Below are 25,096 nucleotides of genomic sequence, written 5' to 3'. Positions count from 1 at the left end.
AGGATGCTCAAGGTGAAGCTGCTGGGACATGCAACGTGGGAGGTCAGAGAGCATGGTCTGAATATGGGTGGGGGTTTGAGGGCTGAGCCTGCAGGCAAAGGGCAAACTGCTCGCATTAGAAACAAAGGAGATTTTTTTTTCTTTTTTGGATTCACTTTAAAAAACGGAAATAAAAGGAAAAACTAGAAGAATAAAAGAGCGAGGAATAAATGGCTGAAATAAAACACAAAAGTCTGCCTCTGTTTAGGGTCTGGCTGGAGATGAAACCCAAACGTTTCTGAATTAGAATAAAAACAACAAACTGAAGGACATTGTGTTTTGATGGGTTTCATTTTATCCTTTGATAATTTTTCATTTGTATCCTGCAATGGCATTTCATTCGGGTCTCTGCCTGACTGCACATTTTATTCTGGAGCTTGATTTCACGCTATTACTGCATACATCAGTGGCTCCCGAGATTCAGTAACTTGGTCCTGCTCCTTAGCAAATAGACATGTCTGTGGTGCACTTTGCTGTAGATACTTTTACAAGCCATTTCCCCATTGTGCAGGCTCATAAGTATTCCTCTGGCATGGCCCTTTGTTTCATAGGAAAAAACAGCAGCAGTGAAACTGAGAGTCAGTAACAACTAACCAATTTGTCAGTGGCATCTTTGGACAATTAAAAAATCCTACGACTCTCTGTGTTTGTTTTCTATCCTCAAGAAGAATAGAGAAAACCAAAGATGAGAGGAAATGTACCTGCTGCTCATCTAACTTAATTAAAATCCGGGAACAGGGGAAGAAAATGCAGAAGAATTGAGGGCTTTTAGCACTGGGACTTTTTAAAAAATAAGCAACTGATATCGATGTTAGCTGGGAACAACAGGGGTAGAGAGGGTCTTGGCTTTGAGCAGCGGGAAAGGTTTAGGTGATCTTGCCAAGTCCCTTTACGCTCTGTTGTTTGCTGATCTTACTTGTTGCTGAGATTTGGACAGAGGGTGAAGCTGTCTCAGACCATGAGTTAAGTGCTCTGTATCTCAGTTTACCCACCAGAAAAGTGAAGATGCTCCTTCTTTGTGACACAAGAAGTTAGTCAGGGTTCAAAAACCCGTCACCTCTTTCCAAGAGAAGATGCTGAAAAGGCTGTGTTTGGTGCACAGCACTGGTTGCTGTACAGTGAGTGTACACAAGAAGAGGCGAAGCTTCGCAGGAGATGTTTTCTGTTCTTACAGCTTTCTACGGGGGCCCAGGAGCTCTCATACATTATTATCAGGATCCCATTCAGAGGAAGCTATTTCTTCAACTCCTCTGGCCTCTTCTAGAGTATGAAGAACTTCTGAGGTTGTAGATCCAACAGCAACCTCCATGGCCCAACCCAAGAGTTATACTGTCCTGAGGCTCAGCATACTGCCTCAGCTCTGGAAACACCACTTCTGAGGGATGTAGAGGGTTGCGGAACACATCTCCTTGGGGAGATTTCTCTACACAGCAGGGTATCTGCTGTGTTGTGGCATTCAAAGCCAAGAAGGGGAGAAAATGTTAGTGGGAGAGGAGCAAAGCAGATAAATAACACATGGGGAAGAGCTGTCCCTCCCCGCTAATGCAAATGTTCCCCTTAGCATGTCCCATAGTGTTTGGCCTCCCTGAAGTTGAAAATATCTCCAGGAACAGCTGCTTCCAGCATTTCCCTTTGAAAACAGTCATGTATCCAAGAGACTGTTTAGGGAGCTTTTCCCAGCCGCCTAATATTTTTACTCCACGCTGTTGCCCATTAACCTGTTAACCCCTTTCATGTTTTCCTAAGTAGTCCCACTTCCTCCGTCCAGCTCACACCCATCTCGTGTTCAGCTGCTGTCATGATGTTCCCTTGATCATCACCATTTGACCAAAGCACGTCGTTTGGTTCTGCAGGGATGGAAAGCTGGCTTGAACTCAGGATTTGTAGCTTCAAATTGTCTTATTTTTCTACTAAAAGTGATCCCAATGCAGTCTTTGCTTGAGCTCATAATTTCTATTTCCAACCTGAAGAACAGATTCTGCGCTCAAAGCATGTTCCTCCTTTAGACACCATGATTGTGCTCCTTCAGAAAAGAGCCATTCCTACAAATGGCTCAACCATCCAGTTACAAACAGTGTGGTCGCAGTCAGAAATGGCTAATGCCAAATGGTGACATTTCTTTTGGCTGAAATTATAAAGGATGGTGGTTGTGGGCCAGGGAGTGGTGTGTTATGCTCTTGTAGTTCAGTTGACGCTATTCACTGTGGCTGTGATTTGCTGCCTGCTGACGGATGTAGCATGGGTACCTGGTGTTGTACACTCCCCAGAAAGGCAATCTGTGCCCCCAGGAAATGACCATCTAAATAGAGCAGCAAATCAGAAAAGAGGGGAATCATTTACCCATTTTGTAAAAATTAATCCCCTGGAGTTCTGTAATTAATAGATGCAAAATATGCTGTAAGCCTGTAGCCAAGTGGGGATCTGAACCCAGGTCCCAGCCCAGTGCTGCAATCACGAAGCCTTCCTTCCTCTATTCTCAGTGCATTAGGAAAAGTCTTCGTGACCTAGAATGATCTTTAAATGACTCACTTTTCAATCTTTCAGCGTCCTCTTTGAGGGGAGGAGGGATGGGGAGAAAGGCAGAGCTTTGGTTATTGTTGTTTTCCATCTTTTTAATTTGCAGCTACATTGCTTGTTAGTCTAAAAGCAAATTGAGACAAGGCTGAAGTAACCATCTCAGCAATAAAAGCTCTCTGCCGAGACAGACCAAACACTCTATGAAAGTGCAAGCAGGAGTGAAAAATTGGCTGCTTGAGCTAAACAACTGCTCAGGTTGACTTTCAAAGACAATCAAGTCTCGTGCCCTGAAGGGGACACCCCACCACCACCACCACCATGTCCCCTACCTCCCCCTTCCCACCTACAAATGTGGGAGCCTCTTTCCTGCCCTGGGACCCCATGTCGGACACAGCTGGGGGACTAGATCTGTGTTGTACTAGCAGCAATATTTTGCCAGGTGTTTTGTCCAGGGTGGGAGAAGGATGCTGGGCTGCTGTGATCAAAGAAGCCCTAATGCTTTCAGTCAGGCAATTTTCTTGTCATGGGACCTGAGGGAGCTGATCCTGGATTCCCTGGCTGGGAACTGCTTCATGGGAGTGGACCTGTGGTCTCATATCTGGGAGAGAAGGAACTGAGTGAAGCGCTGTGATTTTGGTGAGAGCAGTCACTCTGCGGGATTTACAGCTAAAGGAGAGGAAGTGCTCAGCATCCTTTCCTCCAGAACCCAACAAACTATCAGTGGTTAACAACTAACCCCTAATACATAAATATTGAAATTTCCAGCCTTTCACCATAACCACAAGAGACAGAAACTTGAAAAGAAATACAGAAAATCTGAAAGTCTGAAAGTATTCACATGACTCCAGAAGCAGTGACTTTCAGAAAGCCACAAGAGTCATCAGCTATCAGAACTGGTAGTATTGCCTGTAAGCTCAAGTGTCCCAGGAAATGTGAACCCAGAGATGATGCTCTGGTAGGAACTAGAATGGTGTTTTACTTGGAGCTCTCCATAGGGAAATAGTGACTATTGAAGTGAGAGGGTGAAACCATGAAACCTTTTGTGGCTCAGTCAGAAATGCTCACTTCCCTGCAGAGCCATGGGATGGTACCAGACCCAGTTCTGTGCTGGTATCAGGATCTGCTCTTCAGTTAGAGGCTTTTGTTCAACAGCTATCTCCCAAACATAGGTTGCATGTTGTTAATGCATTTGAGCTTTTCCAGACTTATCTGTATTGAACCTCCCAAGGCTCCCTCAATAAAACCCTTCTGTCTAATGAAGTAATTGGATTAATAGGTAAACAGCAAATCAGTATGCTTAATTGATGTTCCCAGGTAAATCAGCACAGGTAGCGCTTATGTTTAAGGGCTGTTTTTGAAAGAAAAGCAGAAATTAAATCCTTTTTGCAGCTTTCTTACAATGTCTGAGACTGATGTGAAAGGTTATGATTTTCTCCCCATTTGCCTTTTGCATTAGAAATAATTTTCATCTCTCCTGTCCTGTTTGTATGTGTCTCATGCTCCTGGAAGAAACCACGGGTGACTGGAAAACTGATGGGGCTGCGATATTGAACACTGAGAAGTGTGAAGGGACTAATATTCAGGGATGGAGAATTTTTCTTAGCCCTGGTTTAATTTGCACTCTTCATTTACCTGCATGTAACTGAAATGCCTCTTGAATGGTTGGGAGGAGAAGCACTTTTGCTAAAAACCCGGCACACTGGCTCTTTGACTTAAGAGCTATGCAAGCAACAAGAGCTTCAGCCTTTGGCCTTCCAGGAGAATGTTCCTCCAAACCAGGAAGAGCTTGATACTCTCCTGCTCTTCCTCAAGATTAAAAAGGCAAGGAAAAAAAAAATCATAGATATGAAAATAATGCTGTTAAAAGGAGAAACAGATATGCCAGGCTTTTCCAATTTCCTTTCCAGCTCACTGTTACAGACACGGCACTGCTGCGCCTAGTCCAAAGGTCTTTTAAATCAGGGGACTTCATCATGCATCGCTGTTTCAGAGACTGGATTCCACCACGGTAGCTGGACAATTGCGCTTCACCACAGACACTGTCCTCAGAGGGAGGGATAATGATGAACAGGAGAGGACAGTGGTGAAGAGAACCAAACGTGTGAGTGGCCTGGAGGACCTGGTTATGAGCTGAGATCAGAGAGAACTAAACAGGGTAAAGCAAGGACAGAGGAAGGTCTGGGAATACTCTTCCTCACAGGGATTTCCCCCTCCCCAAAGACAGGGCAAGACTGTTTGGAGAAACAGTGTATACCTTGAGGTTTCTACTGGACTGTGAGACAGCCTCCATTGCTTCTTGGGATGTTTTAAACAAGCCAGGGTGGCTCAGAGCCTGCGTTAGAGAGGACACAGGCAAAAGTGGTTGGCAGACCTTCCTCTCTGCACTCCTTTGGATTTAGGGCAAAGTTCTTTTTGCAGCCCCTCACCTACTTCTGCAAGACCCCATGAATGAAGTGCTTACCCCCTCCCTGCTCCAGGGACTCATTTAGCACCTTTCCACAGGTACCTTGGTGTCTCTGTTCCCCACGCACAGTCTCTGCCTCTGAACTCACGATGGCAGCAACGTGCTGCAGCACAGCACAGCGAGGAACAAGGTGGTGGCTTCCCCCACCGAGAAATTCGGCCTCTTCCTGAAAGATCCTGACCCTTCCCTGGAGCACATCGACTGGGGACGCTCAGGAGGCAACGGAACCTGTCCCAGGGGCTGCGCTACAAAGCTGAGGTGAGGAGAAAGCCAGCACTGGACAGAAGATGGGACTCCGCTTCCTTGCTTCAAGCAAAGGCTCCTTCAAACAGAGCTTTTCACAGGGGATTTTTCCCCCTTTTTTTGAGGATGTGCCTCAGGGGTTCCTGTTGCTTGGCCCCTGCTTTTGCCAGCTGCTAAGCATAAGGCAGTGGGTGGCTTTGACTGGAGCAGGCCATGGAGAAATGTCACATTTGGGAGGTCCACAGCTAAGGGAGGTGGACACCTGGGACCAAGACCATGATTCACCTGCACCTTTGCTTTGGCAAGGAGAAAGGTGGGTGCTTGCTTGCAGCAGAAGAGGGCAGCAAGACCCTCTGTTTTTGGTCTAACTTCAATACCTACTCACAGTTGAACACAGGTCCCTGAAGGTTTACACCTTCTGCAGTGCCTGTGGGTAACAGCTCTCTTTCGAGTAGCAGCATTGGGCCACACCCTGTAGACCATCTTCTTCCACTGTCCTACTGCACAGGCCTGTTGGAACCCAGTGTCAGCCAGCCTCAAGAGGAGGAGGAGGATGCTGGGAACACAGGAGACTTGGTTTCTGGTCCTGCCTTTACCATTAGTTTCTTACTTGGCCATGCAAGTGGTGTAAAACCTTTTCCAGTATAACCTGTGAAGACTGTGAGCTCCCTTGGAGAGCTGGGCTGGAGTTCGGGAACAGTTTGGGCAGCATCTAGCACAAAGCAGGAGGGGCTGCTTGGAGACTCCAGGCAGCAGTGGAACAGAACTACATTAAATCAATAAAATATATCTACAGATTTACTTCCCTCTGATTTGGTGTGGATGTTTGCTTGGCCCTGTGTGGAACCTGTTCAAGACATTAACCTGGTAGAAAGCCAGGATTTTTTTTGTTGTTTGTTTGTTTGTTTGTTTGTTTTAATTCTTCTTTGGAGAGCTGAACAGGCACACTGAGGTTTTGTGCAAGAGCCAGACTGACACCAAGGATGTGGTGGTATGAGTGAGGAAGGGGCAAGGTCAAAAAACTTTTAGACCAGTTCTGTTGGTTTTGTGAAACCACACTTTCACAGGGCCAGGATGCTACTGCCTGGGGTCAGCTCCAGGGGTTTGCTTGTCCCTGGATGCTCAAGTGCAAAGACAGCCCCACAACTGCATCAGACATGAGCTGAGATGGTTAGTGGAAAGCCAGCCCTTCCCCTCCAAATAATGGTGTCACAAGCCATCAGTGACCTCCTATGCACCAGCCCTCTCTCCCAAAAGACATGCAGAGGTTTCCCAAATCCTCCTTGTGAAGGAGCCTTAAATCACAGCCAGCAGTTGTCACAAACTGCCTATTGATTTCTTGCAGCTTGCAAATGTGGCAAGTGGCACAGAGTTGATACTGCAGATCCATAATTAATGCTTTGTGATCCCAGATCTGAAGGCCCTTTCACAGTCAGAGGGACTGCTAAACTGCCCCTGAAGATGAGGGATAGAGTTGTGGAAAGGATTAACAACCAAGCCAGTAATGAGCTCAGAAAAACACAAGCATGGGAGATGAAAAAAATAATCTAAGCTGAGAGTGAAAAACATTCATTTATGAAGTGCTTTTTTGCAGAAGGTGGGTGCTTCTGAAGCCACCTAAAGCACTGATATTCTTGTTCCTTGCTTGCCTGTGAAAGCTTGAGTCAGACAGATGGTTTGGAGCCTAGACTTCCCAAGATGTGGTTCAGCCAGATCAAGCTGGAAGAGGGTTTGGGGGCTGATACTCTCTATCCAGGCAAGCAGAGTGGTGACACTGGTCTCCGGACTGGTGGTTCTATCATTGTGATTCTCTTACTAAGAAGGTCCAAGTGATTTTTCTTACATGTGTTGACAGATGCGTGGGTGGCTTTGGCTGGACAGCAGGAGAAGAGAGTAAAAGGAACTTGTGCAAGGAGCTGAATGAGGACCCAGCACTTGGAGTTGCATGAAGGGCCCTTAGGCAGCCCCTTCCTCCTGACAACTTCATGCCCAGCACAGACTAGGGTAAGAGCTTGCCTGCTGGGAAGGTCTGTCTAGAAGACCTGTTCCCTGACACTTCTGTTTCATCCTGCTCTGTTCTAAAATGCTGCACTGGGAACCCGCCCTGCGATGTTGGCACCCACTGTGAACCCACCCACTGTGGTGCCCTTGCTGAAGTGGCACATTTTAGGTGTCCACTCCTTACCAAGAAGGATGGACCTTGGTAGTGAGGGCTTTACAGACCTGGTGATGGATATTCACCAGGACTTAAGCAGAAAATATAGACAGATATATACATTTATATATGATTTTATATATATATATGATTATATACAGGCAACGATGTCCATTTTCTCCTATGCACTAGGGTAAAAAAATCCAGTGAGAACCAGAGGAGAGGTCTCGAGGGCAGATGCAGGCTGTCTCCTGCTTAGGGATATTGGCTGTCTACATATCTTGAAAAAGAGGGATTTAAGTCAGCTGGAACCTATAGGTAGATAAAGAGCCCACTTCAACAGGAAAAAGAAGCCATTATCCCTAGCACAGTTAGCTTATGAGAATGAAAAAAGAGCATTTGGAGAAAATATCTGCCCATTAAATATGAAGTTAAGAGCTTGGCTTAGGTTCAGAAGGGAAAAAAGAGGCTTTTGATTAACCAATAAAGCCAATGGTGATGCTGAGATTATTCAGGGCTTATTGCTTTTATGAAAAGAAAAGAAAGGAAAGAAAAAAAGTGAAAACAAAAAAGAAAAAAAGAAGAAAGAAAAGAAAAGACGGTCTGTTTCACATTTGTTGTGACTGCAGTAGATTGCTCTTGCCAGGGTGATAAACAGTAGCTTGGATGCATCATGCAAGGCTGGTTACAAAGATGAAAATATGTATCTCTGGGTTTTTAAATCTAGAGGCATTTTAGATGACAGCACAACCTTCTGATGCCTCCATGGAGGGAAGATCGACTACAACAGCCTCGTTTGTGGCTACTTAATCTCAATGCAATTCTTCTACTTGATGGAGCAATGGGAGGCCTTCAGCTTAGTTATGACATTTAGATGGACCCATTAAAAGAATCGAGAGGAGAGTGATCCCAGGGCTCCCTCTCCATGAGGAAAGGTGGAAGAAGTAAGAATGTTTTGCCTGTTGAGGAAGGGGCATGACGCCACATTCCAATCTGTAGAACACTAGCACAGAGGGGAAATAAATATGCTTTTCTCCATGGGGTAAGGCATGAAGCTCTACTACAAAATTGAGGCAGGTTCAAATGAAGAACCGGGAGACATTTTCTAATGTGACACTGAGCAAGATGGTCTGGGAAGGACTGGAGGAATCTCATAGCAGATTAGATGTGCATCGATCTGGAACTGCCCAGGCAGGGTTGAGGCTGGGCACTGCATAGTAACACATCTCACAGTTCTTCCAAGACGTAAATGTCATAATCAAAGCTCCAGATGGCAGAAAATTTGGGGAATCATACATTTAAATGGACAAATGAAGAGGATACAACACTGCAGTGTATCCAGCTCATGTCCCTCTTACATCCGGTCACTAAAGCAAAGTCTCTGCTTCCTGGAAAATGGACATAGACAAACGCAAATGAGAAATAAAGGGAAATAATTTTAAAGACTCATTTTGAGACTAACTATTGGAATAACCTGCAAAAGGAGTCACTGGATTCCTCACCCCAAGGGGACTGTGGATTGTGCCATAGTCAAAAATGGATGTAGCAGGAGGTTTTGGAGAGGTCAATATAGTTTATGCAAGTAGCACTGATTATGATGTCCTGCTGTGGGCGACATAAGCGCTCAGATTAGATTGATCTAAAAGGTCCTTTCTAGCCTTGAAATATTCCCCTGTTCCACAGAGTCCATCATCTCTTGTGTCTGAGTCTGCCTCAGCCAGGGTCTCTCTTAATTTTAAAGACATCCATCACACAGAACTGGACTCTGGCCATGCCCCTTTGCTGACAGGATGTGGCTTTCTCTGGCAGACACCCATAACAATCAGAGCCTGTTATGAAGACGGATTCCCTTGTCTAGTCCTTTGGCTGAAACCTGATGGGATTTCAGCTCTGAGTTCCCCCATTTCAGCATTTTCTTTGTCTGGGGGTGGAAATTCATTAGGCCTCTTCTGAGGTGACTTTCTGTGAGCATCCTCTGAGACCCCAGTAGGGCCTTAATTAAAGCTTTAGGAATGAGGACAGATTAAATGAGAAACAATCACTGCAGAAATCCAGTTTGCCTTTGCTGAATAACAGGTAAGAAGGAAGAGAATGGCCCTATTTTACTTATTTTTCACCTGACAACCTGATAAGACAACTCCTTACCAGATGCTCCTGGCTGTTTCTCCCAGAGCTCCACAATACCTGTGCCCCTGGGTGTTTTGGAGGTCCATGTTGTTCCTGAAAACAGGCACATCATTTCCATAGGACAGCTCACACAGGACACTATCAAAAGGTGGTGGTTCATTCCTCAGCTCTGTCCTCCTTGCTTCTCATATCCCAGCCCTCAGCATTCAAGAGCCTCCACTTACTGGTGTATGACTGGTGGGGTGTGGGACTGATCCGTAACCCTGCAGGAGAGGCTCCACTGCCTGCTGCCACCATCAAAGCCTCATTTGCCACATGGTGGGAGAAACTCACAAGCCCTCAGTGAGCAATCAAAGCCTCCAGGCAGACTGGGGTAGACCCAGGGCACGATCCTCCTGTTTCCAGCATGACTATTCACTCCCAGCCCTCCGCCCAGTGCTGCTGAGGGATTTCAGGCTTGACCTGGTGGGCTGGCTGCTGCCTCCCGTTCCCATTGCCCACAGTCTCTGCCTAACCTCTGCCTGCCTTCCCAGTGGTTCCCTCCAGTCATCAGCAACAGCAGGGGCTGCGTGTGCTGCTAAGATAATTAGAGTGCTGCAGGGTGCTTAGTATGCAGGCAGTGGCTGTGCTATTGCTCAGGAAAAGAAAGAAAGAAAAGAAAAAAAAAAAAAAAGCAACGGAAAAAGCATAGTTGCCCAAACAAGAAAAAACACTTCTTACCGCTTGATTCTCTGCTTCCCCAGGAAAATCAAACCTCTGCACAGAGGCCGTTCTCCTGGTTGCTGTGGGGGAGAGCTGTCTGTGGAGGGATTACCAGGCATTGTTTGGCCCCACAATATGGCAATGCTATCTGCTGATAGCTGCACGGAGAATGTCTCTACTCCTTGCCTTCTGCAACGGAGGAGACTGCAGAGACACAATGGAGGAGGGGTGGCAGTTTCTGTGTTCCCTTCAAAAGCAAGGGCTGTGTTGAGGTCTGATGGAGCTGAGATGCTGCAGGTTTGCATGTTTAGGGCCAGTTGTGCAATGCAGACATGATGGTCTCTTGGTGTCCTCCATCCTACACGTGATAGGAACCAGCTCTGATATCCCTGGTGCAGGAAGAAGAACTGAAGCAGGATCCAGACACAGTACCAGGGGTGCATAAGGGAGTATTGGCTTCCCGTGGCCTTATTCCTCTTCAAGAAATATCAAGGGAAATCATCTCTGATTCACCCTGCTCCATACCTCCATGGTGAGAAGGGAGAGAAAAGCAGGAGAGGCCACTCACCAGGGAGCATTTCCACAGCAGATGGTAAGCACAAGGCTGGACACTGTTTGGATGCCCTTCTTTAGGCAGGGAACAGAGACCCGATCCTTGGCCAGCACAGAGCAATTACCACTTGCCTACTTACCCGCTACCAACCTTCAGTTTGCGATGCCCATGGTCCTCCCCTGTTCCCATCAGACACTCCAGTGTAAAACTTGCAACTTTCCACTAAAAGTGGCTGCTTTTCAGGTGGAGGTGGAAGTGCCAAACTTTTTCCTTCACCTAAACAAAATGCTAAACTTTTTCCTTCAGCTAAACCAAATGTACAAGGCAATAATAGTAACAGCAGCGATTACAGCGGCACTTCAGAGTCTCAGGCAAGACTGAAGCACAGCACCTGGCACACAAAGGCAGCAGGAAGCATTCCCCACCCCAAAACCCCACAGGCTGTGGGGACAAGAGAAGGGGACGAGAAAAGGGACATCCTCCTTCCTATTTCATAGGGAGGGAGCTACGGCACAGCGGGGGTCAGCGGTGTGGCCCATGAGCAGGCTGTGGCAGAGCTTGTTTCACACACGGGCCAGGTAAGAGCCTCACCCACAGGGCTGTTTTCTGAAGTGCTCTGCTGCAGACGTACTGTTTCTCTCTAGCTCAGTGCATCCAGTGTGAATCAATGGGAAGATACTGAGATATCTAGAGCTGTTCTCATGGTCCCAGCAGATCCTGGAGGATCTCAGGGTCCTTGGATATCCTCAAGAAACCAGAGGATCCAGATAAAACAGGCCAAGAAAATACCTTATCCCACTGCCTTGTACCATGCACCCACTAGAGCTCTCCCCAAATGACCTACTGTCTCTGTTGCTGTGGGGAAAACACTGCTACTCAGGATGCTTTGCCATTTTGGGTAGCCTTCCAGTTTTCTGGCCATCCACAGCCCAGGCAAAGCAGAACGTGGCCGATATCCAGAAATCCCAATGAATGTCACAGTGACTCCATGTGATTGCCAGTGCACATGAGATAGAGTCCACTGAATTAATACTGGTGTCTGTGCAGATGTTAGTAGATATGTTAACCTGCCCCAGTACAAAAGATGTTGCTATTTTCCCAAGAGGTTCCTCCAGTGTTTCACAGCCTGGATGTGATGACAATTTTCCTAATGTCAGCAACCCTTGCTGGAAATTAAACTAACTAAGCAACTTAACTTTCTTGGACAGTTTCAGGGACTAATGAAAAGAATTGTCCTCCTAGCTGCACCAAGTACCCTTGCTGAGAAATACTGAGATGTTCTCCTTTGTACCTCCCCAAACAAATTTGCTTTTACTTTACTGAGCTTCAACCTCTGAGTGCTTGTCCTGGTGGGGTCAACTTTTATTTCAATCTGCCCTACCAGACAAGCCTTTAGAAATCTTCAGATGTTTCTTTCCTACGCTGGAGAGCCCTGTGCTACACAACCCAACTCAATTCACTCTGCAGACCTTCCCTCTGTGGGGCTGAGGCTGATTTCTAATCTGTTTTCAGTGGTTTGGTCTCAGCCTCCTTCCCTCACAACAAGGTAGTGCTTTGAGTTGTAGACTTGCTGTTCACCAAAGTCCTTGATCTTGGGGAAGCAGAAGCCTTTCCAATCTAATAACTCCTCCAAACACCCTCATAAATGCTCCCTTAACAGCAACCAGCTTCTCCCATGTTTTGCTGCAGAAATTGGCTTAATTCCTATCAGCTGCTGAGAGATTGGTGTGGGTGTCTGACTCTGTCTCAGAGAGGGGCATATTAACCCCTTCTCTGTGGAGACCTCAAAGCACCCTGCCACACGTGCTCGTGGGAGGCATTGGAATGGAGAAGGGCTGTCCTCCATGGGAAGAAGGTACAGGCTGCTGGAGATGGTGCGCTGGCAAAGCCAACCTGGATTGCAGCTGTGGATAATAGCACTGAGGAGTGCCTTACCCTCCTTCTGAGGATCCATGTGGACAGGAGGGAAAGTGAGGCACAAGGTGCCTGTTGTGCCCAAGACAGCCATGATGTCCTGGGCTATGGGGACTGGCAACCAGCTACCCGAGATGAACACCCAGGAGATGCTTATGCACACTGGTTACACCCAGCCTGGACCTGAATGATGGATTCCTTGGTGCAACTTCTGATATTTGTGTATCCCAGGAAGCAAGCTGGACTCAGACTGCTTCTGATCCCACTATTTCTTATGCAAACAACCTCCAGGCTCTCCTTAAGAAGGACCTGGGGTTGTTTTCTCTGTAGACCATATGATATCACTGCAAGATGGGTTGGAGGGGGCTCTCTGACAAGCCTCAAATGGAGGGGACCAAGTGAGGCTCCACAGATTCAAACTTCCCTTGAAAGCTAGATCCAACTGTCACCCCCTGGCAGCTGGACGTCCCCAGAGATGACCCCAAGGAAACTTCTGCAGGCAAGTGTTGTGGATGGCAGGAGAGCTTGTCCTCATGTTCTGCACAGCCCTGCTTCAGAATCCCAGCCCGTCAGATGGGCAGCTACCAGCACTCATGCTGGCATGGTACTGGGGACCTTGATGAAACCTAATGGAGAGGAAATCCTAAGGGACCTAAAAATAAACCCACTGAGGAATATGATGTGCCTGTTCTAGGACCCAAAGACAGCTGGGCCTGCAGCTCCTGTGCTGGAGCACAGCGGGTGATACCCATGTATGTCTTTGCTCAGACAAAGGGAGCATGGGCAGACTGATCCCACCCTGCAGCTGAGTGTGAAGAGTGACTGCAAAATCTTTTCAATCAAATTTTCCTCCCTCTCCTTCACCAAGTATTGAGTCATCGTGAGTCATTTAGCAGTACGGGTAGCTGTGGTATTTAAGTTCACTCAGCACATTTTCGATGGGTTTTCCTCAAGCTGAATGCTTTATGGGACACGTGGCACAATGCATAAGGCTGTGAATGGGGAGTTAGGAGACTTTGGGATCCTTTTTCTTGTGCTTCTGTTTCTTCTTAGCTCAAGATGATTTAAAACCTGTGGCACCCCAGTATTCATGATAACTGTGATGAGGGCTTGGGCTGTTTCATTCCTGGTATCAGAGTCTGTGTTTGGGTGTGTCCCTGTGTCCCTGCTGCCTTCATCAGGGGAGTGAGGTGATCTGGGTGGAAACTGGTGCTGAGAGGTCTGTTGCAGGGTGGGTTTGAATGGAAAGGCAGAGTCTGATTTTTCTGGTGAAAGCAAGATTTGGGAGTGCAAGATTTGGTCAGTTCTCAAAGGGAGAGGCTTTTCTCAGCTGTTCAGAAGCAAAATTTCTAGTTTGAGCAAGTTGTCTAGGCTCCCTGGAGAAGGTAGTGGAGGGACAAATGCATTTTCAGGGAAGATTTTATCCTACCTCTCTCCAGCTGGGCTAATAACCTTCTAGAAGTGTCTGTCTCTATCCATCTGCTATCGAGGGACACCAAGTGACTGTTCAGCCTGGACACCTGCCTTGCTAAATGTTAGCATTAAGTGAAATTACTGGATCTTAAGAGAATAGGCATTCCTCCAGTGAGGACAGGGGTCACTTCAGTGCTGGAGACCTGCAAGGACATGGGGAACTTGTTGGGGTGTTAACTCTGGAACCTACTAAGGAAGAAGGCAGTCATCCAATTGGTCAGAGATTCTGAGCCAATTTCCTTCTCCTTTCCTTTTCAATCTGATTCATATCCTGGTATACAGCAAAACTCAAGGTAACCAGTTGCCCTTCCTGAGAATGGCTGGTGTGATTGAAATGAGAACACAGTCAGCTTTAGGGCTTCGTATTCTTCCTTTCCTCTTCTCCCCCCAGTCCCTCCTGCAGCAGAGAGTTCTTTGAAATCTGTGCTGAAAAACTCCTTTCTTTTCCAGCACCCTAACCCACCTCAGCAACTCTAACAGACACGTGCACACACACGCCACAAAAGGCTACAATGATCTTCATTGCTGTTGCTGTTGTTTTGATGCTGAACAAAAGGACTGGCTCCTACCCCTCTCCTTGCTGTATCACCTTCAGGATTGTGTGTCAGGAATCAATGCTACAGATGTTGACTTAACCACGATGCTAACAGGAGACTTTTAATACATTTCAGATACAACAACAAAGAACAGATGCCAATTCATAGGGAGGGAAGAGAGATGTTTTGATCTGGGTTTTTGGAAATGAATTTTCATGCAGCCTTTATTTCCAATTTTATAGTTTTTTCTTTTCCCTGGAATGCATATTAAATGCTGATAGCCTGTTATCCTTGACCTTTAGAGCCTGTGAATTTGAAAATCCAATTCCCTGTGAAAAGCAATGCATACAATATGGACTTTGAAGAAAATGCCAGTGAGTGTGTTATTTTCTTTTTGGCCCTGCAAGGGCCTACTACCAACAGAAAAAAAGGCAAGAGCGTAACTTGGGTGGAATACAGTCAACAAGAAGAGAGGTTTCTCTGACTCCTTGCAGGCCGTGGGTTTTGTTTACCCAGTGGGGAGGGAGGAATGTTAAGCTGTTAGGAGAGATAATTCATTTACGCCTTTCTCAGCACTCCAGTTATTGTGTTTTTTAACTCGTCTAATGCTGCCAGATGGGCTCAGAGCATCTTGGTAGAATGTGTCTCCAGATGTGCCACTGTGTCCTGGTGGGATTTTCTTTAAATGCTGCTAGGTGATGCTGGGAACATCATGATCACCTTTTCTTTCTGATGTGCTCAAAGCATTCTGTTGACCTCTAGTTGTGTTGGGGGCATCCCTTGGAAGCTGCCTTCCAGATGTGCTGGAGATACCCCAAGAGAGTTCTCTTCCAGCTGTGCTGGGAACATCCCTGGGGCATTTTCTTCCAGGTGGTGTGGAGATAGGTCAGCAGACTATTCATCCAACTGTGTTGGTGGACATCTACAATCCAGTAAACCCACTGCAGTGCTCAATTTGCCAGATATTTTCCTTCTCTTGTCCTCAGCTAGTCACCACAGTTTTAAAACTGTGTTTGCTTGGGCAGAGATGCACTGGCACTTACACAGTCTGCTTATGACGGGTAACAGCACAATTCCCCCCACTGTCTAGCTTCTGGCCAGGAATGATGGTTACCTTACTTTTGCTTTTAATATGTCCTGGGTTTCTTTATGGGAAAAGGCTGGGGACTGTGTTCAAGAACTGTGTTAAACCCATGAGCATGTTTACCAAAGGCTGTTGGATGGCTGTGGGGTAGGTAAGGTGGGAAATCCAGATGTTTTAAGAACAAAATAAGATCCTTAACAAGCAAAAAGGTCTTCATTAGTGGCAGTCCCCACAGATCTGCTGTCTCCTCTGGGCATCAGAAGATCATACCGAGACCAAGGAGCAAAAGTTGGAGCTTCCATTCCTGAAGAATCCAAGCATGATCCCATTGTTTTTCAAGCTATAGGCCCTTAGCAGATACACAGGACATCTGCAGCCTGCATATTTGAAAAGCTGATCTCTCTTATTCTCCATGAACAGTAAGACAGGCAGTGTGGCCCTCCACCATTTGTTCGGCCATCACCTAGCACCATAGGGCTTGGATGCTTTCATGGTGTCACTGAGAAAGAGCTGCAGGAGGAATTAGCCCTCTGTGCAGGCACTGTAGCCCAGGACCAAGGCAAAACACAAATTCTTTAGGACTGGGTTTTCTGATTTTTATGAGGAAGCCAAACTTTATATGTAAACCAAAGGCTGGAAAGTCATGTGGACCTAAACTCCCCAAAGTCAAGAGCTTTCTGAATCATTTTGCTGGCAGCTAAACTCTGTCTCAAATAAAACACAGCTCCTAAGTCCCTTTGTGCATCTAGACCTTTCTGCCATGCCCATGCTCGGGCAGGGAGTCTGTGGTGGAGCAGGAAAGGAAACCAGGTCTGTCAAACTCCAGGACAGCGCTGTGATCACTGGACATCTCGCCCCTGGCTTTGCTGCCTGTGAGTGGCATGAAATGAATCTTCAAAGGGTTGTGCAGATCTCCTACAGTCTCTCAACCCTGTGGTGGCCAGCCCCTCAGTCTTTGCTCGCAGACAATGAAACTGCTGTGCCACGCTTGGTTTTCTAATTTTTTTCTTCCTGTTCTTATTTTTTTTCCCCACTCCTTTCCTTCTAATTTAGAGCTCTAGATTAAATTCAACTTAATTAGAAGGATTATACATCTTATAAATTTAATATTTAATATGCAAGCATAGGCTTTTATTAAAGGTGTCCTAGGAGGAATGGTAATGAGTTATTGCACAATAAATAGTTGGATGGAAATGAGTGTGATAAAGGACTGGAACTTCTGGAACAAGGGAGGGGGAAAGAGGATGTGGATGCTTGGGAAACATCTCTGGTGACTGCTCAGAGCGCTGCTGTCATCTCTCTGCTTCTCACACAGTGACCGATCCAAAAGCAAGAGGAATTTTCCTTCAGCATAGGCAGGAAAAGAGATTTGAGAGGCTAGAGAGGACAGTGGGGAGGAAAGGACATGAGGAAGGTCAGGAACTAAAGATCTTTGCAAAAAGAAGAAACTCTGACGTAGGATCCTCTCTGAAAGCCATGTACAGGAGTTGTGAACAGCTCACTCACTGCCTCGGTAACTGTTGGTGGGGACAGATTGGATGTGGTTGGGGGTCTTTATTGTAGTGCACATCCATGCCTCCTTCTGCCCTTGGGAGTAAGAGCCAGGGCCCAGCTGTGATGTGCAATGTGTCAAGAAGACCCTGCTTTTGTGCTGCCTCTTTGAATTGAGAGCTAAGGTGGAATTAATCTTTTCAAGTGTCTACAATGTGGGTGTCTTATGAGCTGGTGTCTATGTTATCACCGTAGACAACGGAGATCTAATTAATACCGTCAGCAGGATTTAGGGTGTGAGTCATTAGGCCACGCGTAGGTGTTTGTTTTAGGATGAGACAACTTGCACTGTAAATTCTGTATGCTGCACAGGCGAGGTCTCCAGTGACTATAAGGGATCAAAGGCTATGTTTGTGCTGGTAAATAAAATGGGCCAGAGATTGCTCTTCATCCTTGAGTGCAAATGCACCAGTCTGATTCACACTTGGTATTTTCTGCAAGAGTGTCAGCAGGATAGACTTCATCTGTGTCAGGATGCTTAACAAGGAAACAGTGGGGGTACTGTGGGCTAGTGCTTGCTACCATACCCAGTCCCAGTTTGGTTCCTAGGACAGACAAGCTACTTCCCAAACACCAGTGTCTACACTGAAGGCACTCAGATGAATCTTTCCCCTCCTGTCGAATGATCTGCTGCAGAAGGGGATCGTTTTGCCATCCTGGCAGCATCCCAGCCTAGTAAAGCTGTGTGGCTTAGATGGCCAGTGTCCCCACAGCAGCTCCTGGCAGCCAGTGGTTGTTGCCAATCAGCTGATCGGTGGTAACTAGCTTTTCTGGTAGCAAATCCATAGTATTGCTAGGAGCTGTGCATCCTGCCTGGGTGCCAAGCAGAGCTAAGTCAAGGCACATCTGGGAAAACGGGGCTGGGAAGGTGGTGTGGTCCATCAGTGAATAACCTTAGGGAGTGTCTGGTATCAGGGTGGGGAAAGAAGATACCAGCATGCAATTGGGGTTCCAGTGTGAGGGTGTGGGGAACACTGGGAAAAGCCTGGAAGTATGTGGTGGAAGGATGGGAGCAGGGTGATGGAGGAATAGGTTCTGGTGTATCTCCATGCAGCCTGGTACAGAACAGGGCCTATTATGGCCCATGGGGTAACTGAGATGGGGAACCATCTGACTGGTGGTTTTATAACTGACAGACCCTCTGGGGCCAACACTCTGCTGTGGTCTTAAATGGACAGTGAGAGGAGAAGGCATCTCCTCCTGGAAGTGAATTCAACCCAAGACTTTGGGGAGTTGGAGCATGCCATTAAGGTTGTCCTGTCACACTTCACATCTATCCTTTCAGGGGCCATCCTCTTACCTTGCCAAGACCTTTCCTTCCCACTCAGCCAAGATTTTCTCAGCTGGTTTTACCCAGCCAGACTAAATCATCTCCAGAACCACTTGTGTGTATTTCTGTATGGAAATGGCTCTCTGGAGGGTGTTTGTGCCTGAATTCAGGTCTCCTTGCCCACGCTCAGGATTCATCTCAACTCCTAATCAATGCACGTATTTTTAATTTGGCTCCAAGGGATGCACAGGATGTAGACAAAGCTGCCACCCATGGGACTGGAAAACCAGGCTTCAGGGCTCATGCAAAGAAACACCTTTTTGTTTCAAGCCAGGGCAGGGAGACCGCCCTTGACAAGAAGTGAGTTAAGGCACCATGTAAATACACAATTTTAGGCCCTTTCGATTTATACAATGAAGCTGGCAAATAGCTGGAGCCGTCTCTGGTTGCTCTGGTCAGCAAACAGGGCAGTTGTTATCTCTGCAGATGGCCCCCGTGGCCCCCCATGCCTGATATTTGTAATTACAAGCAGGGATTATGCAGGAAGGAGATGGAATCAACTATGAAAACCCAGCAGACAGCAGGGGAGCTTAGGCACCGGCTGGTTCCTCACTGATGAAGGCAGAGATACTACCAAGATACGTGAGCAGGCTTGGGGTGCATATGTCAAACCTATGAGGATCCTGATAGAGGGATTAAAACTGAAGGGAGGGGAAGGGGGGAAACATCTGATTAACATTTTTGATGCAGGCCCAGGGCTAACATGGTGTGCTAATAAATACTGGTGTAGTAGCAAAGCTTTCTTGGTGTCCTCTGCCCTGGACAACCTCACAGTAAAGCTAGACATGGATGGGATTTAACCCCTACCTTTTAAGTACAGCTAGGATGGACCCTTTGGAGTGCAGGTTGGAAGGAAGAGTGCTTTTGCTGGGACAGGAGTGTTGCAGGAGGATGGAGGAAGGAAAGCTCCAATTCTCCTGTCTTTTCTCCCATGCATTGTCCTGATAAGGTAAGGAGAGCACCTGGCACCCTGAGTTGGATATTTGGTGACAGGGGATGTCTAGTTGGTAAACTAGACATCAGTTTGGTCCATTGACCAGCAATGCCAAGAGCCCTGCCATTTCCTTCCAAAAGGACCCACACTGTAGTGCCTGGACATGCTGGACACTGAGTCCTTGAAGCTGCTGGGGGGGCAGGATGAAGGAGACATCAGGGCTGGGAGCTTTGCAGAGACATTGGGGAGGGAACAGTGCAGGGACCTTGGGGAGCCACAGCCTACAAGCCCTCCATGTCCTTGGGAAAGTGAGATAGAGGAGTCAGCAAAGAGTCCTTCCAGAGACCAAAACCACCGACGAACTTCCAGCTTTGGGACAAACTTTATCTCTCTCATCCCCTCAAGAAACGCAGTGGGGATGTCAGTCATTTCTCATGCCCTGCAGGTAAAGTGAGGACAAATCCCAAGGGCAGCTGTAAGCTGTTACTGCAAACAACGAGGAGTCCTTGAACTACTACAGAGTTAGCAGGGACGGTAGGAGAAGGGACTTCCAAACCTTTTCACAGGGTATCTGTCATGGTTGATGAGGTTATTGTGTTCACCTAAAAGAACAGAACTGTGTGGGACCAGGCATTGCACAAAAACAGAGCTAGAAGATGCTCCCTTGTCTTGGAGCATTTGTGTTGCTCCTGGCCAAATGGCGTATCCCTTAGGATCGCTTAGGAGCTGAATTCAGCAACCTGTATGAAGAGGTCAAGCCATCATGGAGAACAACAGCTGGTAATACCTCTTGTTGGACTCCAACACACCTTACAGGGCCACCTTGCCCTACAGACAGCAGCAAATTCCCTTTTTCCTTCTTTCCATTCCCTGTGCAGAGTATTGGTAATTCCTGCTTGACTGGGAATCAAAGCAGACAGAAAATATGGGTAATGACTCTCTCTGATACCTCTTTTTATCACTGATGCCTCTTTTTATCACAAGGAGAGGGAAAATGTATGGTGAAAGAAAAGGAGGAGAGAAGGGGAAGACACTGCTCAGGTCCAAACTGTGTCTGTAGTTTTCTGCTTCATCTCTTTTTATGAATGCATCCAAACAAGACAACAGGAACAGATGATTCAATAACGTGCAGGGCTGGGAGACAATGGGGGGAAGAAAAACAACAAAGTGAAGAGGGTTTTAATAACCGTTCATTGAGGCCGTAATTAAATCTTGGTTTCTGTTTGGAAAACAAGAATCTCATTTTGTGCATGCACCTCATCTTCCCGCCGCATCTGCACCCATGTTTTCTTGTGGGCAATTACCGAGCATGCTGTGAGCTGATTAGCAAATACAGGTGTGGCAGGCACTCTCTCCTACAAGGGAAAAGGGAGGAGGAGAAGAGAGGATGAGGAGCTTATTGCCAAGTCTGACACCAGCCCTGTGCAGGTGGGAAGAAGGAACCTGTGAACAAGTTGTGGAGTCAGCCTTCTTGGCTGCTTCTTTGGTGCTTGACAGAGATGAGGAAAGGGTGTAGAGAGGGCAGGGCGTGGGGCTTCCCACCCCATCTCAGGGACTGCCAGCCAGCATGATTTGGCTTGGAGGAGGGATTCAGCCCCTGGGGAAAGGTGAGGGGATGCTAAGCATCAACATGGGAGCTGTGGCACCAAGTGCATTGCAGTCTATGTATTTTCCATGTGGGCTAAAGAAACTTTTCACAGTCATGGCTGTGTCTGTACTGAAGTCAAAAAGGGCACATGTTCTGAAGCTGAGAGCAAGAAGTTATTTATTTCCATATATCTCCCTTTCCTCTCCTCCATCACATGGCCTGATGGGCTCAGGCAGCATACATGTTAGCTCCTCAACCCTGCCAGGGCATTGCCTGTGAGGGTACTGGTGGCATTGGCCAAAGCTCTGCCAAGAACTGTGCTAGCAGCTGTGTCCCTGGCCCTGGTTCATGTGCTTTTACAGGCTTAACCTCAGAGGTGGATGCTTCGGTAGGGGGATGAAGAGCACACCAGAAGCACAGCTTCCTGCTCATGTGAAGAACCATGTCAACTGTGTTAGCCAGTGGGCTAACACAGCTGTCGCCAGACAATGGGAGACAGAAACATGCACGTGCTCTCTAGCCAACTGTCCATCTTAGAGAGGAGAATACAGTATTACACTTGGAGCTGCTGCTTGCAGCAGCTATCTTTCCTCCTCCTTCTCTCTCAGCCTCATGAAATTCAAGGAATGACTGAGGAAAATCCTACCCCAGCTGGGCCAGGCTTTCTGTGGGACTAAACAAGCATTTCTTCTCCTCAGGATCCGCCTGCAGGACTCATTGCCTAGTTTCTGCCTGCTCATTAGAAAGCATGGCAGTAATACTGCTGTGGTCACTGCCTCAGAGCCCATCGTTTCCTTGCAGCAGTTCTGCCTGCTAATTGCCAGGAGCTGAGTGGAGGCGCTGCTCCTGGTCTCTGCCAGAGTTTGCCCAGGCAGAGGGCTGAATGCAACCTTCATTTATATTCCAGAAGCACCACTCACTTAACAGTATCTCCTGCCATCAATAAACCAATGCAAACAGAGATAAGCCAGATAAAGTGAAAGTAGGTCACTTGTGCAGCACAATGACATCCAGCTCCGTTATTCCTTACACAGCCCTGAAAGTTAACTCTCCCATCATGGCATTTCTTTTCTCTTCCTTCTTTTTCTTTAAAGTTGCTAGGGAGCTGGGGCAAGGTGAGTAGGCAGATATGAAAGTCTCCTCACAGCTCTACTGTGCACCAGACTGAGGGCATCTGGAGATTGTTCTGCAGCTGCGCAGTGGAGGGGGAGATGGAGGTTTTGAAGTCATTCATAGATTCTCTATTCACAGATTCTCTAAACTCTGTGTTGCTTTTCTACCAGTTAAAGTGCTAGAAAGGTGCTTCATGCTGGCTTTGCTCCTCTTAAGGGCCTATATTCTTTATGTGTAAGTCCCATATTCCCTGCTGTGCCTCTGGAAAAAACATCACTACTGCAAATTCATCCCTAAGTCTCGGCTCATCTTCAAGCCTTGAAGCCACAAACTTCCTCTGGTAGTGAGGTAAGATTTCATTCCCAGTTGTTTATTATATCATTAACTTCTTCATCGAGAATCTAAGAGCTGGTTTGTGTCCCATAAAATGAGGGTGGTCAAACACTGGAACAACCTTCCTAGAGTGGTGGTCGATGCCCCAAGCCTGTCAGTGTTAAAGAGGGGTTTGGACAATACCCTTAGCAACATGTTTTAACTTGGTCAGCACTGAGTTGGTCAGGCAGTTGTACTACCTAGATCATTGTAGGTCCCTTCCAACTGAAATATTCTATTCTATTCTATTCTATTCTATTCTATTCTATTCTATTCTATTCTATTCTATTCTATTCTATTCTATTCTACTCTATTCTATGATTCTATTCTATTCTATTCTAAAATGTCACTCTGGTATCATGAAATGGCAATGGCTTCCTGTTGATGTCACCTGAGACCAAGTTTGGGCTGGCAGCATGTAGGTGAAAAACTTAGTAACCTAGCCACAATCACCTGAGCCATCCAGGACCCTGGGTTATGTGTGATTTTATTATCAAAAAATATCAGTGCTCTTTATTGGTTGATGCATAGATTTCAAGCGCTGTTATGAAAGCATAAGAACCTCTGGAGATGCTTCTAAGGCCTTCTAGCACTGCAAAGAATCATAAACATTAGCTCAGTCTTGGATGATCTCTAGAAAACAAGACAAGTAGGGGTGATCCAGTGTTTTTTTTTTTTTTTGAGATTTCTGTAAATGCTGTCTTCATTAGCATAAATGCTTGTAGGAAATACATTTTAAAAATTCTTATTTAAGTGTTCATTTTTATGAAAAGATGTCCTAAAAGTGACCCTCATCCATCCAAGAAAACAGAAATGACACCGTAGAAGTTATGCATTTGGTATATCACCAGCTTGAATGGCAAATAATCTCTTCTTTGTGCTACCTCCACAGCAGGAAAGAAATTCATTGCACAATAAAATGATAAAATAAATAAATCTCAGAAAACAACAGACTCCTGCCAGATATTCCACAAAGGGAAATAGAGCAGCATCCAATAAATAAGTTGTTCTGGGGTGAACAATCCACCTAGGTCCAAATGCTGCAGGTAAGCAAGACACAAGCCGTAGGACTAAGCACCCAGATTCCAGCCACCTCCAGGCATGTGGCTGTCAGGGATCATCTAATGATGATCCAAATGGGTACCAAATTTACTTGCATTAACCAAAACACTTCTTTTGTCCTCTGAGCCTAGCTCAAGAGCCTAACTACTCCTAAAAGCCTTTCTCCTATCTCTCCCAAGCAGTTGCCCCTTTGGTACCTGAAGAAGGAGGAGCAGAGGTGGCCAGAGTACCTACCTGATGAGATGGCTAGAAGTCCTTATCAACTCTCTGAAACACGTGAACAAGTCCTGAGATGCTGCTCCTACTCAGATTACCTTAGTTTACAGTCCTTTGAAGCACCCTCATCCCTTGTGTCCCTTCCTCTGAGAGACCATCCCATGCTGCTTAAGCAGAAAAGACTTTTCCTAGAGCTGCTGCATCCGGTTCTCCCCCTCCAAATCTTTGAATATCTCCTTCAGGGAAGCTAAAAGCATTCACTGTGGCTGGCATTTCCTCTACCAAGTCATGTTACCGGTCAGCTAGAGGGAGAGGTGCTGAGCATTTGCAGCCTGTCCTCACCCTGGATTAGTTTGAGGAACCAGCTTGTTTTCTTAGCACTTACTCAAAGGCCAGTGATGCTGCCTGCAACACTCTGCAAGTTGGTGCCCTATATTCTCTTATTCATCATCTTAAATTGATATTCCAGGTGCTGCCAGCAGCCTGCATGTGTCTCATTTGGGGATGGGTTCATGCTGGTGCATGGAGCCTATAGAGTCTCAGGAGACAGCTGTCCTCGCTCCTTCCTCCAGAAACAGTGCGACAAGCAGTTAATAAAACCTGGTTTGTGTGTCTGCCAACAGCAAACATCATGTCCCCTGTCCAAGGTGGAAGGGCCGTATTTAGGGTCCTAAAGCCCTATCTTTCCTAGCATTATTCCTACAGATCTTTTTCATGATCCTTAGAGAAATTTCCCCTCTTCCCCTTTCACAAAACTTGGCAAACAACACTTCTTTCCTTAACTGTGTCTGTCCAGTCGAAGCTGTCACCATGCAATTACTATCTCTGCTGGTGTGTTTGCCCATAATGGGCCCCACTCCCTGACAGACCGCGTTTTACATTGTGTTGGACTGCAGTGGGAGAGTGCTAGCACAGACAAGCAGACTGTGCTTGTGTAGGAATTAACGGGACACAAATTCTTGAGAGCAAGATAAATCCCCTTCCACCTAAGACTTTTTCATGCTCTTAGCCATCTGGACTGATCTCTTAGCCAAAACAAGACTTTGCCTTCCCCACTTGCTCTTAATGAGAGGTCCATATTTCTGTGCCTGGCACCTGACACATGGTCTCATGTCTCTGTGAT

Source organism: Pelecanus crispus, chromosome 1, assembly GCF_030463565.1.
Source record: "Pelecanus crispus isolate bPelCri1 chromosome 1, bPelCri1.pri, whole genome shotgun sequence".
In the NCBI taxonomy this organism is placed as follows: domain Eukaryota; kingdom Metazoa; phylum Chordata; class Aves; order Pelecaniformes; family Pelecanidae; genus Pelecanus; species Pelecanus crispus.
The sequence above is the reverse complement of the archived record's forward strand: the minus strand, read 5'-3'. Positions refer to the sequence as shown.